This window comes from Podarcis bocagei (genome assembly GCF_964188305.1).
Source record: "Podarcis bocagei genome assembly, chromosome: W".
NCBI lineage: Eukaryota > Metazoa > Chordata > Lepidosauria > Squamata > Lacertidae > Podarcis > Podarcis bocagei.
Window position 1 is genome coordinate 32,860,014 of NC_138131.1, and position 16,707 is coordinate 32,876,720.

Below are 16,707 nucleotides of genomic sequence, written 5' to 3' on the forward strand. Positions count from 1 at the left end.
CTCCCCACAACACTCTTTTCAACTAGAGGTGAAGCTCTGGAGCTGGCTGGAGGACCTGTGGAAAAGCAACAGCAGCTGCCATGCTGTGACGTGTGTCAGCTACTAGGTGGGGAGGCTGAGCAGCCTAAACAAAGCCCCACTGTGCCTCCGTTCTCTTTGGGGCTTCCTCCGCTCCCACTGAAGTCCTCTTTGGGTTCTGGGGAGGGTCTCCTCATGAGCCATGAGGACTCTCCAGCTCTCTCCCGCCATTTTCTGCTTAGAATCTATTGATTTACTTATTTCCGAGGGCTGTCACGTGCGAGTTGATCACGCCTAAGCATGGAGATAGCTGCCTAGGGTAAGGGGTGGGGAACCTGTGGCTCTCCAGATCTCCTATCGCTACAGCCAAGTAACAGCCACTTGCCACGATGGCTGGAGCCAACAGAAGTTACCTGCACATTTCTTGAAAGAGTCGAGCATATCCACCGCAAATAGCCTTTCCTGACTGAAGGACATCAGCTGGTTTAAATGACACCTTGTCCAGGTTATAGCAGCCTTCCACATCATATTCTGTAGAAATAAAGACAATGAGCACCCATTCTGATTTGCCTGTGGGGTGGCAACACTTTGCAACACTTTCCATCGTGTTTCTCGATATCTTTCCTGGTTGCCAAAATCTGATTGGGGGGTGGGGTGGCTTGTCTTGCAAGAGCTCCAAATGAACTTTTGATTGCACAACATGAATTTGCCCATATGTGTTTGAATCGCACCTCGAAAGAGAAAGTCTGGAAGCACTCGTAAATCTGCTTTGTGTAGACCCAGGGTCTTGTTGCCAAATAAAAATGCACACTGAACAGAGATCCCAGTCTGAACAGAGATCCCAGTGGCTGAACAGAGATCCCAGTCAAGTTCTGTGTGAGCCAAACACCAAATCACTGATCCACACAGGTTACAATCCAGAATCCTTTGTGCAAATGGAGCTGACATGACTGGCTATGAAATGGTGAAAATGCCCGAGACAGCTGCAAAGAAGCCATGCTCGGAGTAGGCCCACTAAATTTAATGTCCATGAGTTACTTACATCCTTTGATTTCAGCCGGTCTACTCTGAATATAACTTGCTTTGATATGACCTTACGTATCCATCTTCCTTGGTTGGCAATCACTGGACTGGGTGTCTGCTAAAGAACTCTGCTACAGAGCTGGATTCATGGGCGCAGGGCAGTGACAAAGGCTGATCTTTTAATACTGGAAGTTGTCAGAGGCAAGGGGACTCAAGTATGCAGAAAGGTGGTACCCCCACCTACCTATATGGTGGCAGATCCACATCCAAATGGCTCGCACTTTCTCCAGGTCACTGTGGGCTTTTTGGAGCAAGACACTCACCAGGTTTTTCACGCTATTCCTGACATTCACCTGTTTCACAGAAGGTAAATAGACTTGGAAGCAGTTAATATGGACGAGGGGGTACCAGTTCCTTTCTTCTACCTAAGTCCACTTGTTTAAAGAAATTTTAGGGTGCAATCCTGCGTGCACTTACAAGAGTGTCCCTTGCTGAATTCACTGCGATTGCACAGTTAGTCGATTAAGTGTATGTGTTTTACTTGATTGATCAAAGAATTTATTATACTTGCCAAAAATGTACCCTTGGGGGGGAAGTTGTTCTGAAGGGAGACGCATGATTAACCTTTCCTTTTTCCAGGGTACACAGGCATGTTATTTCTACAATCTTCAGCTGAAACCCAAATCCTCTTTGCTACTGTCTCCCCACAAGTGCAGAGTTCCCCCATTGCTACTGGCAGAGGAACGGGGGGGGGGGGAGCGCACTGCCCCCGGCACCATCGGGGAGGGGGTACCATTGCGGCTGCACCCGCGGCTGCACCCGCGCCCCCCCACCGTGCCGTGCATGTCACGCTCCCACAGGCGATGTGCCACGCCCCCAGGACACACGCCAGCCACGCCAGAACTTCGCCACTGCCCATTGCACCTTTGGGTGGGTGGAAGTACAACTGGGGGGGGGCATTATGGGGGCAGGGAGGGACCAAGGCAACCCTGGATCCTGAGCCGGCCCTACTGTTGTCACTTGACAGCCCTGGGGGAAACCCAGGGCTGATTACTGCACCAGTATATTAATTTTATGCCAGTTTAATTCTGGCGAGGCCCCCCAGAGATTCCTGGGAGTTGTGGTTTGGCAAGGGCACTGAGAATTTTCTGTTAATGACTGCTAGCCTTGTTCACAGAAGTACAGTACTCGGAGTTCCCTGAGGAGAGGAAATAACTACCAAATCAATTTCAGTCTGTAGTATAAATACGATCGAAAGTGAATTGTGAAAGAGAGAGGAGTCGTTCAAACCCTTTCATATTGCCTATGATTTCTAGCTCTCCTCCGAACTGACTTTGGAGCTATCTCCTGAATTTTTAAAGCAAAGCAATGCTGCAAAATAACTAAATATGGGTGTATATACATGCATTTAATTCACGCACGCACACAGAGAGAAAGAGAATCCTGTGGTTTGTTAAGGGTTCTAGGTGCTCCACCGTGTTAGTTTTCTGGAAATCAGGAGGAGGGTCTTGTGACTCATGATGTTCCCAGTTCGGACCTTCCATCTGAACAGAAGTAATTGCCTCCTATCAGGAGAGGACACTTGAAAGCACTCTCAAATTCCAAATGCACCTTAAAAACCTCAGCATCCTAGCAAATTCCTTGCTGCATATATCACAATAAGAGACAGCATACCTTCTGTGCATAGGCATCCAGTTCCTTAAACTTTGCCAAGTCTATTTGTATTGATTTCTGATTGGATTTATCCCATGGATAATCTAGGAACAAAAATGGAAAAGTCATTCTTGAAACAGTGGGGAAAGGGAGGGGGAGCAAAGGATGACCTATGATGTGATTTAAAGGGTTGGAATACAGGGAACCAATAGGGAATAGAGATAGGGAGCCTTTTCTGCTTCTCCCCAAGGGAAATACAGCAGCAGGGAGTAGACCAACGTTGCTCTGCTTAAAAGGACACAGACAGAAGGAAGGAGAGGGAGAATGCTGAACCAGGTAGGATTTTGATCTGATCTTGCAAGACCATTTTGAGTACAGTACACAAGGCGTATGGCATGGTTTCCACTTCCCACTGGAAGAGCCGGTACCTCCTTAGAGAAGCCCTCTTCGCACCAAACATCTGGCTTTGATAGGAATCCCTTAACCCCGGCTGCAAATTTCACTGCATCCGCCTGCAATATGCATTCAACAGAACACCAACTGCCAGCTCATTTCAGGAACTATAATGGTAGCATAACAAGAACACAAACAGGGCTGCTTGAGGTGAGGGAGAAAATGTACCCACCCACCCACATGCCACATATTGAAGCTCCAGCCTTAGAGGGAAAAAATATAGTGCAGCTTTTCCCCCCAGCCAGAACTCACTGGAACTGAGTTATGGCACCTCTCAGGTTGGTGCCATTGCCATTGTAAAAGAACAAGGGAAGCGTTCGTGGTGAGTTCTGGCACCTCTTTTTCTAGAAAAATAACACTGAGCGCAGTTAATTTTTACCATTCAAGCCTTGTTCCCAGGATATCCCAAGAGGTGGGTGCAGAGATGTAGCTGGGGGGGGAGGGGGCACTGGGCGCCACACCACAGGGGGCAGCACTTCCCGCGGGGCCAGAAGCGCGCCCGAGCCACGCATCTCTCCTGGGAGTGACGTGGTGGCTTGGGCCCCTGAGCGGCTAGCTACGCCACTGGGTGGTTGAGTGACGGGCTCATAAAATGATTTCCTAAGATACGCAGCACTACTAAGTAGTATTAATATATACAGCAGGTGTAGGGGATCTTTGGCCCTCCAGATGCTGGGGAACTACAGCTCCCATAATCCCTGGCCATGCTTGCTGGGACTAACAGGTGTTGTCACCCAACAACATCTGGAGGGCCAAAGGTTCCCTGCAGCTGACACAGAGGATCCAGATCAATAGCCATACATAAGCTTCTATTTACCATACAGATCTTCTTCCTGAGGCAGCATTGATGCTTGTACTCCTCCCATCTTGAAAGCCTACTTGAAAGGCGCTCCTTGGAGGAACAGTTAAGTGCTTCGAGCCAGGAATGAAATGCCCAACTGGAGGGATGAGGGAAGAGCATGGCTTGATCTGGGTTTATCAAACCCTTGCTTGGAGACCTTGGCATTAGGAGACGAGTAGCAGGAAGAGCCTGTTGTCTTTGTCCATGGAGTTTTCTTGGCAGGGATACTGGAGTGGCTTGCCGGTTCCTACTCCAGGTGGATCACGTTTGGTCAAAACTCTCCACTATGACCTGTTCATCTTGGGTGCCCAGCTCGGCATAGTTCATAGCTTCTCTGAGTTCTTCAAGCCCCTTCGCCACGGCAAGGCAGTGATCCATGAAGCAAAAGCCTTTGACTGTGTTGACCACAGCAAACTATGGCAAGCTCTTAAAGAAATGGGAGTGCCTGATCACCTCATCTGTCTCCTGAGAAATCTCTATGTGGGACAAGAAGCTACAGTTAGAACTGGATATGGAACAACTGATTGGTTTCCAAATTGGGAAAGGAGTACGGCAAGGCTGTATATTGTCTCCCTGCTTATTTAACTTATATGCAGAATTCATCATGCGAAAGGCTGGGCTGGATGAATCCCAAGCTGGAATTAAGATTGCCGGAAGAAATATCAACAACCTCAGATATGCAGATGACACAACCTTGATGGCAGAAAGTGAAGAGGAATTAAAGAACCTTTTAATGAGGGTGAAAGAGGAGAGCGCAAAATATGGTCTGAAGCTCAACATCAAAAAAACGAAGATCATGGCCACTGGGCCCATCACCTCCTGGCAAATAGAAGGGGAAGAAATGGAGGCAGTGAGAGATTTTACCTTCTTGGGCTCCATGATCAGTGCAGATGGTGACAGCAGTCATGAAATTAAAAGACGCCTGCTCCTTGGGAGAAAGGCGATAGCAAACCTAGACAACATCTTAAAAAGCAGAGACATCACCTTGCCAACAAAGGTCCGTATAGTAAAAGCCATGGTTTTCCCAGTAGTGATGTATGGAAGTGAGAGCTGGACCATAAAGAAGGCTGATCGTCGAAGAATTGATGCTTTTGAATTATGGTGCTGGAGGAGACTCTTGAGAGTCCCATGGACTGCAAGAAGATCAAACCTATCCATTCTGAAGGAAATCAGCCCTGAGTGCTCACTGGAAGGACAGATCGTGAAGCTGAGGCTCCAATACTTTGGCCACCTCATGAGAAGAGAAGACTCCCTGGAAAAGACCCTGATGTTGGGAAAGATGGAGGGCACAAGGAGAAGGGCACGACAGAGAATGAGATGGCTGGATGGTGTTCTTGAAGCTACCAGCATGAGTTTGATCAAACTGCGGGAGGCAGTGGAGGACAGAAGTGCCTGGCGTGCTCTGGTCCATGGGGTCACGAAGAGTCGGACACGACTAAACGACTAAACAACAACAGCAGGAAGAGCATCCATGAAGTCAAAACAAAGGGGGAAAGCATAAGCTGTTTGAGCAAACCAGCGCTGGAGTGTGCCAAAGTTCCCTGCGTGGGGAAGCGCAGATACAGAAGGTGTCCCCATTGCTCATTTCCTCTCCCCTCCTGTGGTTTCCAGCAACTGGTATTCAGAAGCATTTCTGCCTCCAGCTGTGAAGGCAGAGCATAGCCATCAATGCTAGTAGCCATTGATAGCCCTCTCCTCCAAGGACGTGTCTAATGCTCTTTTAAAGCCATCGATGTTTCGAGGCCTTCACTGTCTCTTGTGGGAACAAGTTCCATAGTTTAACTATGTGCTCCATGAAAAAGAATATATATTTAGTAATTAGATGCTTTTTTTTAGGTTAGCTATCAGGCGCATCAGCCTTGTGAGAATTTCTCTTTCGCTGCCAGGCCCCCACCCTATTTCTTGAAGCATCTAGATAGAAGCTTGTGCCAGCTTCCTCAGGTTGGCTCTCTCCAGCTAGGCTGAATAGGTGGGAAACTTTTGGACTCCGTGTGCCAGATCCTTATTGGGATCTGTATCTTGGGTCAAAATCCCTTTCACTACTGTAATATACTCAGAGTCGCAAAGTGATTTCATGCTCTTTATTCAGCTCATAGTGGTGAGGAGGAATGAATGAATGTCCCCTCAAAGTATCTGCTTTATATACATTATTTACACAATGGGCTGCACATGATTGGTTAATTCTGGAATTCTACTGTAAGGCAATCAGGTTGTGGACTCACTTATATCTGGAGCATGATTGGGTGGCTCCTGCCAACCAATCATACTGCTGCATTGTTCCTGGACCCATCAGACTGCTGCATTCTGAATCCCATTGTTCTAGGACCAATCAGACTGCTGCAATTTGGATCCTATTGTTCTAGGACCAATCAGACTGCTGCAGTTTGGATCCTATTCAACTCAGTACACAACACCCCTCCCCTCTAAGTTCCAGTCCTGCCCGGGAGGTCGCATTCATATTCCTCGAGGTATGCCGGCAGCCTACGTGTGCGTTGCGGCCTGGGGTGTTCCCTGGTCCGGGGTTCAGGTTCTGGCTTGTGTTCCAAGGATGCTGGCTGTGATGGGCCTGTTTGGTTTGGCGCAACCAGCTCGCTCAGTCGTGGTTCTGGTTCCGGTGTCCTTTCGGCCTCGCAGGTCCTCTCTGTATTTACTGATTCTGCCTCTCCTGCTGGCCCCTCCTGGTCTATGGGCCTCACTGCCCCTCTGTTCCCTTGGGACTCCTCTGACCTTTCCTCCTCCTGGTTTTCTCCTGGGTATCGTCGCCGTATCTGGTCGCAGTGGCGGCGCCAGCATTGCCCCCCATCCGTTAGCACCTCGTATGACACGGGGCCAGCGACCCTGGTGACTGTGGCGGGTACCCATGCTGGGCCTGCCCCAAAATTCTTTGCGTACACTGGGTCCTGGGCCTCAAAGGTCCGGGGGTTCCTGCCTTCCCCCACCACTACCTCATCCTGAGCTCTATCGGGGAGATGGCGGTCCAATCTGATTGCAAGGCGCCGACCCATTAGTAGTTCAGCGGGGCTCCGGCCAGTCGTCGAGCTGGGGGTGCTGTGCTGTGCTAGGAGGAATGTGGCAAGGCGGTACTCCCAATCCCCTTGCGTCATGCGGCGAAGGGTGTCCTTGGTGGTCCGCACCATGCGTTCTGCTTGGCCATTGGTGGCAGGGTGGAACGGCGCCGAACGGATGTGGCGGATGGCGTTCTGCACTGTGAAGGTTTGGCATTCTCCTGACGTAAATGCAGTCCCGTTGTCTGAGACGAGAGTGTCAGGGAGCCCGTGGGTTGCAAACAGCCTGCGTAGTACCCGGATGGCTGCGGATGTAGAAGTGGACAGTACCAGTGCGACTTCCAGCCATTTGGTGTAGGAGTCCACCACTATGAAGAATGTTTACCCCTGAAAGGGGCCAGCGAAGTCCACATGCAGGCGTGACCATGGTGCTCGGGCGGACTCCCAGGACTGGACTGGGGCCCTTGGGGGATCTGGGCGGGATTCTTGGCAGGCCTGGCAGTGTTTGACCCAGGCCTCTATCTCTCCGTCGATCCCTGGCCACCACACATAACTCCTGGCAAGGGCCTTCATTCTTACTACCCCTGGGTGTGTCTCGTGTAGGGCTGTGAGGACCCTTTTGCGGAGGGGCTGGGGAACAACGACCCTGCTTCCCCATAACAGGCACCCCTTGTGGGCCGACAGTTCATGTTTGCGGGTTGTGTAGCCAGAGAATTCTGGCCCAGGGCTGCTGCTGGGCCATCCCCTCCACACCCAGTCCAGGACCCGGGAGATGACCCTATCTTTCTTGGAATGGTGTGCAACTTCTTGTGCCTGAATGGGGCGGTCGGGAAGTAGCTCCAGGCTCATAACCTCTTGTGCAGGTGCTGGGTCGGGGCCTGTTTCCGGTAGTGGTAGCCTGCTGAGGGCGTCCGCGTGACCCATCGCCTTCCCCGGGCGGTGAATCAGTGCATACTGGTAGCTGGCAAGGAAAATTGACCACCTGAGGACGCGAGGAGACAGCACTTGGGGGGGTCTGATTTTCGGGGGCAAACAAGCCAAGCAACGGCTTGTGGTCAGTCACCACGGTGAAGGGCCGCCCGTACAAGAAATCATGGAATTTTTTTACTCCCTTCACGATTGCCAGACCCTCCTTGTCTATTTGCGAGTAGTTCCGCTCGGTTGCGTTGAGTGTCTGGGAAAAGTATGCCACCGGTACCTCTCTTCCATCCGGGAGTTGGTGTCCCAGGACAGCGCCAATGCCATAGGGCGAGGCGTCGCATGCTAGCACCACCGGCAGCCTCTCGTCGAAGTGTGCCAAGACCGCGTTTGAGACAAGCAAGTCCTTGACTGCCTGGAATGCGGCCTCCTGGCGCTGGCCCCACACCCAAGGGGCCCGCTTGTCCAGGAGTCTGTGTAGGGGCTCCGCTACCGCCGCCTTGTGGGGAAGGAAGGAATGGTAAAAGTTCAATAGTCCCAAGAAGGCCTGAAGTTCAGTCTTGCTCTTGGGTGCTGGGGCATCACAAATGGCCCGTACCTTGTCCCCAGTCGGGTGGACCCCTTCTGCGTCCACCATAAATCCCAGAAAGTCCACCTGAGGCACTCCTAGTAGACATTTTCCCCGCTTCACCTTGAGACCCGCCGTCTGGAAACGGTGCAGAACGGTGCGGAGGCGGTCCTCAAACTCCTCTGGTGTGGGCCCAGCAATCAACACATCATCGAAGAAGGGGGTGACGCCAGGAATCCCTTTAAGGAGCGAGTCCATTAGATTCTGGACTATGCCTGGTGCCACACTGACAACGAATTGCAGCCGCTTTACCCTGAACGCTCCTCTGTGCGTCACAATCATCTGTGCCTCTGCTGTGGCCTCATCTACTGGCAGCTGTTGATATGCTTGGGCCAAGTCCAGCTTGCCAAAAATTTTCGACCCAGCCAGGGTGGCAAGGACATGGCTGACCACTGGCACTGGGTATGCGTGGGCCGTGAGGGCCTTGTTTATGGTACATTTGTAGTCTGCACAGATACGGACCGAACCATTAGGCTTGACGGGTGTGACGATTGGGGTTTCCCAGGGGGCATTAGGCACCGGCTCCAGCACTCCTTGCTCCACGAGCCGGTCCAATTCCTCGTCTATACGGGGTTTCAGGGCGAACGGGACCCGGCGGGCCTTGAGCCTGACAGGTCGTACTGCGGGGTCAAGCTGTAGAGCAATGGGGGGGCCCGTATACTGTCCCAATTTCCCATCGAAAACCCCTGGAAATTCCTTGCAGATGGCATCCACGTCCACTTGTAAGGTAGTGTGGTTCACCCCGGTGATGGCTAGCCCCAGTGGTCCAAACCATGCCAATCCCAGTAAGCTAATGTAGGGGCCCTTGACCACGAGCAAGTCCAGTTGCCGCGTCGGCCCTCGATATTGCACCTTGAAGGTCCCCACCTCCATTGTGGGCCGACCTTACATTTCTGGAAGTCACGGAGGGTGAATGGGGACCCCCAGTAGGACACAGTTTCCTTAAGGTCCTTGCCGAGATTATGGATAGAGTTGAACCCGTGTCAAGCTCCATGCGGCATGGGGCCCCCTCTATCTGTACCTCTACATAAATTTTCTCTACGTTGGGGTGGGGCAACTGGTATACCTGGAAGTCCGTGAGCTCCGTAGAGTTGCCTTGGTGCGTTGGGCCCAGTTCTCTAATCTGTCAAGGTCGTTTTGAAGTGTGATCCTGTCCTCTGGGGTGTTAGCCACCCCTCCCAGTTTGGTGTCATCTGCCAATTTGATCAGGATGCCCTTGAGTCCATCATCCAAGTCGTTGATAAAGATGTTGAATAAGACCGGGCCCAAGACAGAACCCTGTGGCACCCCACTAGTCACTCTTCTCCAGGATGAAGAGGAACCATTGATGAGCACTCTTTGGGTTCGGTCAGTCAGCCAGTTACAAATCCACTGAGTCGTAGCATAGTCAAGACCGCATTTTACCAGTTTCTTTACAAGAATATCATGGGGCACCTTGTCAAATGCCTTGCTGAAATCAAGGTAGGCTACATCCACTGCGTTCCCTTCATCTACCAGGCTTGTAATTCTGTCAAAAAACGAGATCAGGTTAGTCTGACATGACTTATTTTTCAGAAATCCATGCTGACTATTGGTGATCACAGCATTCCTTTCTAGGTGCGCACAGACTGTTTGCTTAATGATCTGCTCCAGAATCTTCCCTGCTATTGATGTCAGACTGACTGGGCGGTAATTATTTGGGTCCTCTCTTTTCCCCTTTTTGAAAATAGGGACAACATTTGCCCTCCTCCAGTCTGCCGGGACTTCGCCTGTTCTCCAGGAATTCTCAAAGATGACTGCCAGTGGTTCTGAGATCACATCTGCCAGTTCTTTTAATACTCTTGGATGCAGTTCATCTGGCCCTGGAGACTTGAATACATCTAAACTGGCCAAGTATTCTTGTACTATCTCCTTAGTTATTCTGGGCTGTGTTTCCTTTGCTGAATCATTTGCTCCAAATTCTTCAGGTCGGGCATTGTTTTCCTTATCGGAGAAGACTGAGGCAAAGAAGGCATTGAGGAGTTCAGCCCTTTCTGTGTCCCCTGTTTGCATTTCACCATCTTCTCCTCTGAGTGACCCCACTGTTTCTTTGTTCTTCCTTTTGCTACGAACATACCCATAGAAGCCTTTTTTGTTGCTTTTAACCTCTCTAGCAAGCCTGAGTTCATTCTGTGCTTTAGCTCTTCTGACTTTGTGTCTACATGTGCTGGCTATTTGTTTGAATTCCTCTTTGGTGGTTTCCCCCCTTTTCCATTTTTTGTACACATCCTTTTTTAATCTTAACTCAGTTAAAAGTTCTTTAGATAGCCACCCTGGCTTCTTTAGGCACCTTCCATGTTTCCGTCTCATTGGTATTGCCTGAAGTTGTGCTTTTACTATCTCCCTCTTAACAAACTCCGAGCCATCATGAACTCCCTTTCCTTTTAGTATTACTGTCCATGGGATCTCACCCAGCACTTCCCTAAGTTTTATGAAGTCGGCTTTCTTAAAGTCAAGAAATTGAGTCCTAGTATGCTTGGCTGCTCCTTTCCGCTGTATAGTAAACTTCAGAAGAGCATGATCACTCGCGCCTAATGATCCTTCCACTTCTACCCCACTAATCAGGTCATCAACATTGGTTAGGACCAGATCTAAAATGGCTGTTCCTCTTGTTGCTTCTCCCACTTTCTGAACAAAAGTGAAATCCGCCCCATCCCATTGTTGTCCCGTGTCTTTAAATGCAGGGTTTCCCCATCCTTTGGAAGTCCAAAAGGGGCATGATCTTTGTACTTAGCACACGACTGAGTGCTAGCAGTAGGAGGAAATGCAGGGGCTGAGCCCCAGAACAAAATTTCCCCCATCACTGATTCTTGTTTCTTTTCTTATCAAGGCAAAATCCTACGTGTCTTTGCTTTTCGAAAGATCTCCAAGGGTACAAGGGGATCCCTCAGCTCAATTCTAGCAGGCGGGACAGTTCTTGAGTTTTGTGGTTACACATCAGTAGTCAGCCAGTCTCCTGAAAATACCATGGGGCCTGTTATGTATTCAGTGGTCTCGAGTCTGGACTAAGGATTCTGAGCTCCTGTGTTCTGATTCGATACATGATATCCAATCACAGAACATTTCTGGATTTGGGCTCTGCCATTGGCCCTTAAACTCTGAGTCCTGATTCACAGCTTGGAAGTTTAGACAGCCAATCACGTGGGGAGTGGGAGTGGCCCAGGCCTTCAGAAATGTCTATAAGCAGTTGCTTCGACCCTGTTGTCCAGTTCAGTTACCAATCAACTCCTGTTTTTGCTTATCTTTAATCTTTTCCGAGAGACTATCTATCACACAGGATCTTAGAAAGTTGTCCCAAAACAAAGTTTGTCCTCAATACTGTCCTCTTCACATATATGGGGACATTCACCACCTGCACAGGCTCAATGTTTCCACATATTAAAGTAGCAAAAGTCCACATTAGCGGTGAATGTGAATTGCCACAAGCAATCTCGATTGCTTCTTAGAATCATAGAATCATTGAATCATAGAATCATAGAATCATAGAGTTGGAAGAGACCACAAGGGCCATCAAGTCCAACCCCCTGCCAAGCAGGAAACACCATCAGAGCACTCCTGACATATGGTTGTCAAGCCTCTGCTTAAAGACCTCCAAGGAAGGAGACTCCACCACACTCCTTGGCAGCAAATTCCACTGTCGAACAGCTCTTACTGTCAGGAAGTTCTTAGCCCTCTCTAAGCAACAGGATGAGAACAGAAATCGCGCGGCGGCAGGAGACCCCATTCAAATCTGACACCCCGCTCCAGGGTCAGGACGGTGGAAAATTACTTTGCTTTAGCTTCATTTCTGCAGGTTTAAACAGCTCAGGAAAAAGTCCCCCTTCTTCTCCTGCTACTAAGGGGGGTTCCGCGATTTTAAATGATGAAAGTCGATCCTTTATAAGTGATTTTTAAGGCTCTAGTTTGCGTTGTCTTTGCTTTGTTCTGACTACAAGGAAACGGAAGGGTGACTTCCTGTTTAAACCTTCCCGTTTCAGTACCAAATTAGGGTTAATTTTAAAGTCCAAATTCCTTTTATTTCGCCAGTTCTTATTTAAAGTCCGAATATTTAATGTTCCAGTACTTACGGATGGTTATTTTAGATGCCAAATTGTCCCAGGAAAAAGGCAGCGCTCTCTGGCAACGGCTATGCGGCTTCCCTCCACAGAAAAAGCAATTAACTCACAGCACCGCGCCACTTCCCCCTCTTCACTTCGGAGCCCGTTTATGTGTTCCTTTGTGGGTTGGGGGGGCGCTAAGGGTCCCCGCCGAGTCCCACGGTCACAGGCTTCATCCGCCTGTGATTTCCAGAAGGGTCCCCGCTACGCCGCAGCGGAAAAGACCTGTTTCATGCGGAGCTAGTCCCTCCAGTTCAGAGGGAGTTCGCCATTGCCAGAGGCGCCACCCCGGAAGTCTCCAGCACCAACACTTTGAATTGTGCTTGGAAACGTACTGGGAGCCAATGCAGATCTCTCAGAACCGGTGTTATATGGTCCCGGCGGACACTCCCAGTCACCAGTCTAGCTGCCGCATTCTGGATTAATTGCAGTTTCTGGGTCACTTTCAAAGGTAGCCCCACGTAGAGCGCATTGCAGTAGACCATGCAGGAGATAACCAGAGCATGCACCACTCTGGTGAGACAGTCCGCGGGCAGGTAGGGTCTTAGCCTGCGTACCAGGTGGAGCTGGTAGACAGCTGCCCTGGAAACAGAATTAACCTGTGCCTCCATGGACAACTGTGAGTCCAAAATGACTCCCAGGCTGCGCCCCTGGTCCTTCAGGGGCACAGTTACCCCATTCAGGACCAGGGAATCCCCCACACCCACCCGCCCCGTCCCCCAAAAACAGTACTTCTGTCTTGTCATGATTCAACCTCAATCTGTTAGCCGCCATCCATCCTCCAACCACCTCCAGGCACTCACACAGGAACTTCACCGCCTTCACTGGTTCTGATTTAAAGGAGAGGTAGAGCTGGGTGTCATCTGCATACTGATGAACACCCAGCCCAAACCCCCTGATGATCTCTCTCAGCAGCTTCATATAGATATTAAAAAGCATGGGGGAGAGGATGAAACCCTGAGGCACCCCACAAGTGAGAGCCCAGGGGTCTGAACACTCATCCCCCAACACCACTTTCTGGACACGGCCCAGGAGAAAGGAGCAGAACCACCATATAACAGTGCCCCCAGCTTCCAGCCCCTCAAGACGGCCCAGAAGGATGTTATGGTTGATGGTGTGAAAGGCCATCTGTCTTCCTGACTGTCTTCCTGGCAGTAAGAGCTGTTCGACAGTGGAATTTGCTGCCAAGGAGTGTGGTGGAGTCTCCTTCTTTGGAGGTCTTTAAGCAGAGGCTTGACAACCATATGTCAGGAGTGCTCTGATGCTGTTTCCTGCTTGGCAGGGGGTTGGACTCGATGGCCCTTGTGGTCTCTTCCAACTCTATGATTCTATGATTCTAGGCCGCTGAGAGATCCAGCAGAACTAGGAAACAGCTCTCGCCTTTGTCCCTAGCCCGCCGGAGATCATCAACCAGCGCGACCAAGGCAGTTTCAGTCCCATGGTGAGGCCTGAATCCCGATTGGAAGGGATCCAAATGGTCCGCATCCTCCAGGCGTGCTTGGAGTTGTTCGGCAACCACCCGCTCAATCACCTTGCCCAAGAATGGAAGATTTGAGGCTGGGTGATAGTTGGCCATACTGGCCGGGTCTGAAGATGTTTTTTTAAGAAGCGGTTTAATGACCGCCTCTTTCAGCGGGTCTGGGAAGGCTCCCTCACAGAGGGAAGCATTCACCACCCCTCAGAGCCCATCGCCCAGCCCTTCCCGGCTCGCTTTTATCAGCTAGGATGGGCAAGGATCAAGGAGACAGGTGGTCGGTTTCACTTGTCCAAGCAGCCTGTCCCCATCCTCGGAGGTAACAGATTGGAACTGATCCCGTATAAGAGGACTAGACAGAACTCCAGCACTCTCCCACCCTGGCCCTGCTCCCACGGTGGAGTCTACCTCCTTCTGAATCTGAGCGACTTTATCTGCAAAAAAACTTTGCAAAAGCATTGCAGGAGATCTTGGGGTCCCTACCAGGCCCCGGTGGTGCAGGTGGTTCCGATAGATTGTGAACCACCTGAAAAAGTCTCCTGCTGCTGTTTTCTGTAGATGCAATGGAGGCAGTGAAGAAGGCCCTCTTCGCCGTCGCCATTGCCACTTGGTAGGCTCGACGTTGAGCTCTAGCCCGTGTCCGGTCTGATTCAGAATGAGTTTTCCGTCACTGGCTCTCTAGCCGTCTCAACGATTGTTTCATCACCCTCAGCTCCAGGGAAAACCACGGGGCTGTCCGGGCTCCATGCAATCGGAGAGGGCGCTTCGGAGTCAGACAGTCAATAGCCCTGGTTAACTCCGCATTCCAGCGGGCCACCAGGAAATCAGCTGAGACGCCATCAACTTGGGATAAAACATCCCCTATCACTCTCTGGAAACCAGTTGGATCCATTAAGTAGCGGGGGCAGACCATCCGAATCGGTCCCACCTCCCTGCAGAGGGGATGGGTCGCGGAGAAGTCAAGTTGCACCAGGAAGTGATCTGACCATGGCACTTCTTTTGTTTCGCTTTTGTTAGTGTCAGATCACCAACATCCGTAGAGGTAAACACCAAGTCTAAGGCATGTCCGTGGCTATGATTTGGGCCAAAACGTATTCAGGGACAGCCCCATGGAGGCCATGCTTTCCACAAAGTCCCGAGCGGCCCCTTGTAAGGTCGTGTCGGCATGGATGTTAAAATCCCCCAGGACAACCAAGCTAGGTGTCTCCAGGAGCATATCCGCCACGACCTGAAGCAGCTCGGGCAGGGAATCCTTGGTGCAGCGGGGAGGTCGGTACACCAATAGGAATCCTGTACTGCCCCTATTGCCCAACTTCCAGAACATGCACTCAGAGAACTGGGTCTTCCCAACAGGACGCCTGGTGCAGACTAATGACTTCCTAAAAATCACTGCAACCCCCCCTCCCCGCCCACATGACCTGGGTTGCTGTGCGTAAGAGAAACCTGGTGGGAAATCGCCAAGGACAGGCCCATCTGCTTCATCCAACCAGGTCTCTGTCACACATGCCAGGTCAAATGCTCCATCCACAATCAGGTCATGGATGGCAGTGGTTTTAGTCATCATTGACCTGGCATTGCACAGCAACACTTTCAGGTCATGGGGGTTTCCCTTGCTGATTCCAGTATCCTTCTGGTCAGGACCAGACCTGGAGGCAGGGATAGTCCTCAAACAACGACTAACTCCGCCTCCTCGGTAATGACATGGTCTGGTCTTAGCATTAATCCTCCTCCTGCCCGTGATCACTGAGATCGGGTGTCCCAATACATTCCCCCCTGTGGAACCTGCCCCAGCCATTCTATTGGCTGAGGCCCACTCCCAGGCAGCCCTGACCCTTCCCCTTAAAAAGCAAAATACAAACTATATAATAACTTAACAGAATAATAAAAAAGAAGCAAAGCAAGAAACAATAGTGCTAAAATTAAACTACTCCCCAGCCTGACTAAATGCTTATACAACCCCTAGGCCAGATGGAGTTGGCAGGAAAGGGAGTGGCCCACCCAGCACTCACTATAGCAGCAGGAGCAGCAGTGTCCCGGAGGCCTTGATGGAGGCCCTCAAGGTGTGGTGGTGAGTGCAGGCTCCGCCCCCTAGGCCAGATGCAGTTGGCAGGAAAGGGAGCGGCCCACCCAGCACCCACTAGAGCGGCAGCAGTGTCCCGGAATCCTCCCTCAGGCCTGTTAAGCAGTGGCGGTGAGTGCAGGCTCCGCCCCCTAGGCCAGATGGAGTTGGCAGGAAAGGGAGCGGCCCACCCAGCACTCACTAGAGCAGCAGGAGCAGCAGTGTCCCGGAGGCCTTGATGGAGGCCCTCAAGGTGTGGTGGTGAGTGCAGGCTCCGCCCCCTAGGCCAGATGCAGTTGGCAGGAAAGGGAGCGGCCCACCCAGCACTCACTAGAGCGGCAGCAGTGCCCCGGAATCCTCCCTCAGGCCTCTTAAGCTGTGGCGGTGAGTGCAGGCTCCGCCCCCTAGGCCAAATGGAGTTGGCAGGAAAGGGAGAGGCCCACCCAGCACTCACTAGAGCAGCAGCAGCAGTGTCCCGGAAGCCTCCCTCAGGCCTCTTAAGCTGTGGCGGTGAGTGCAG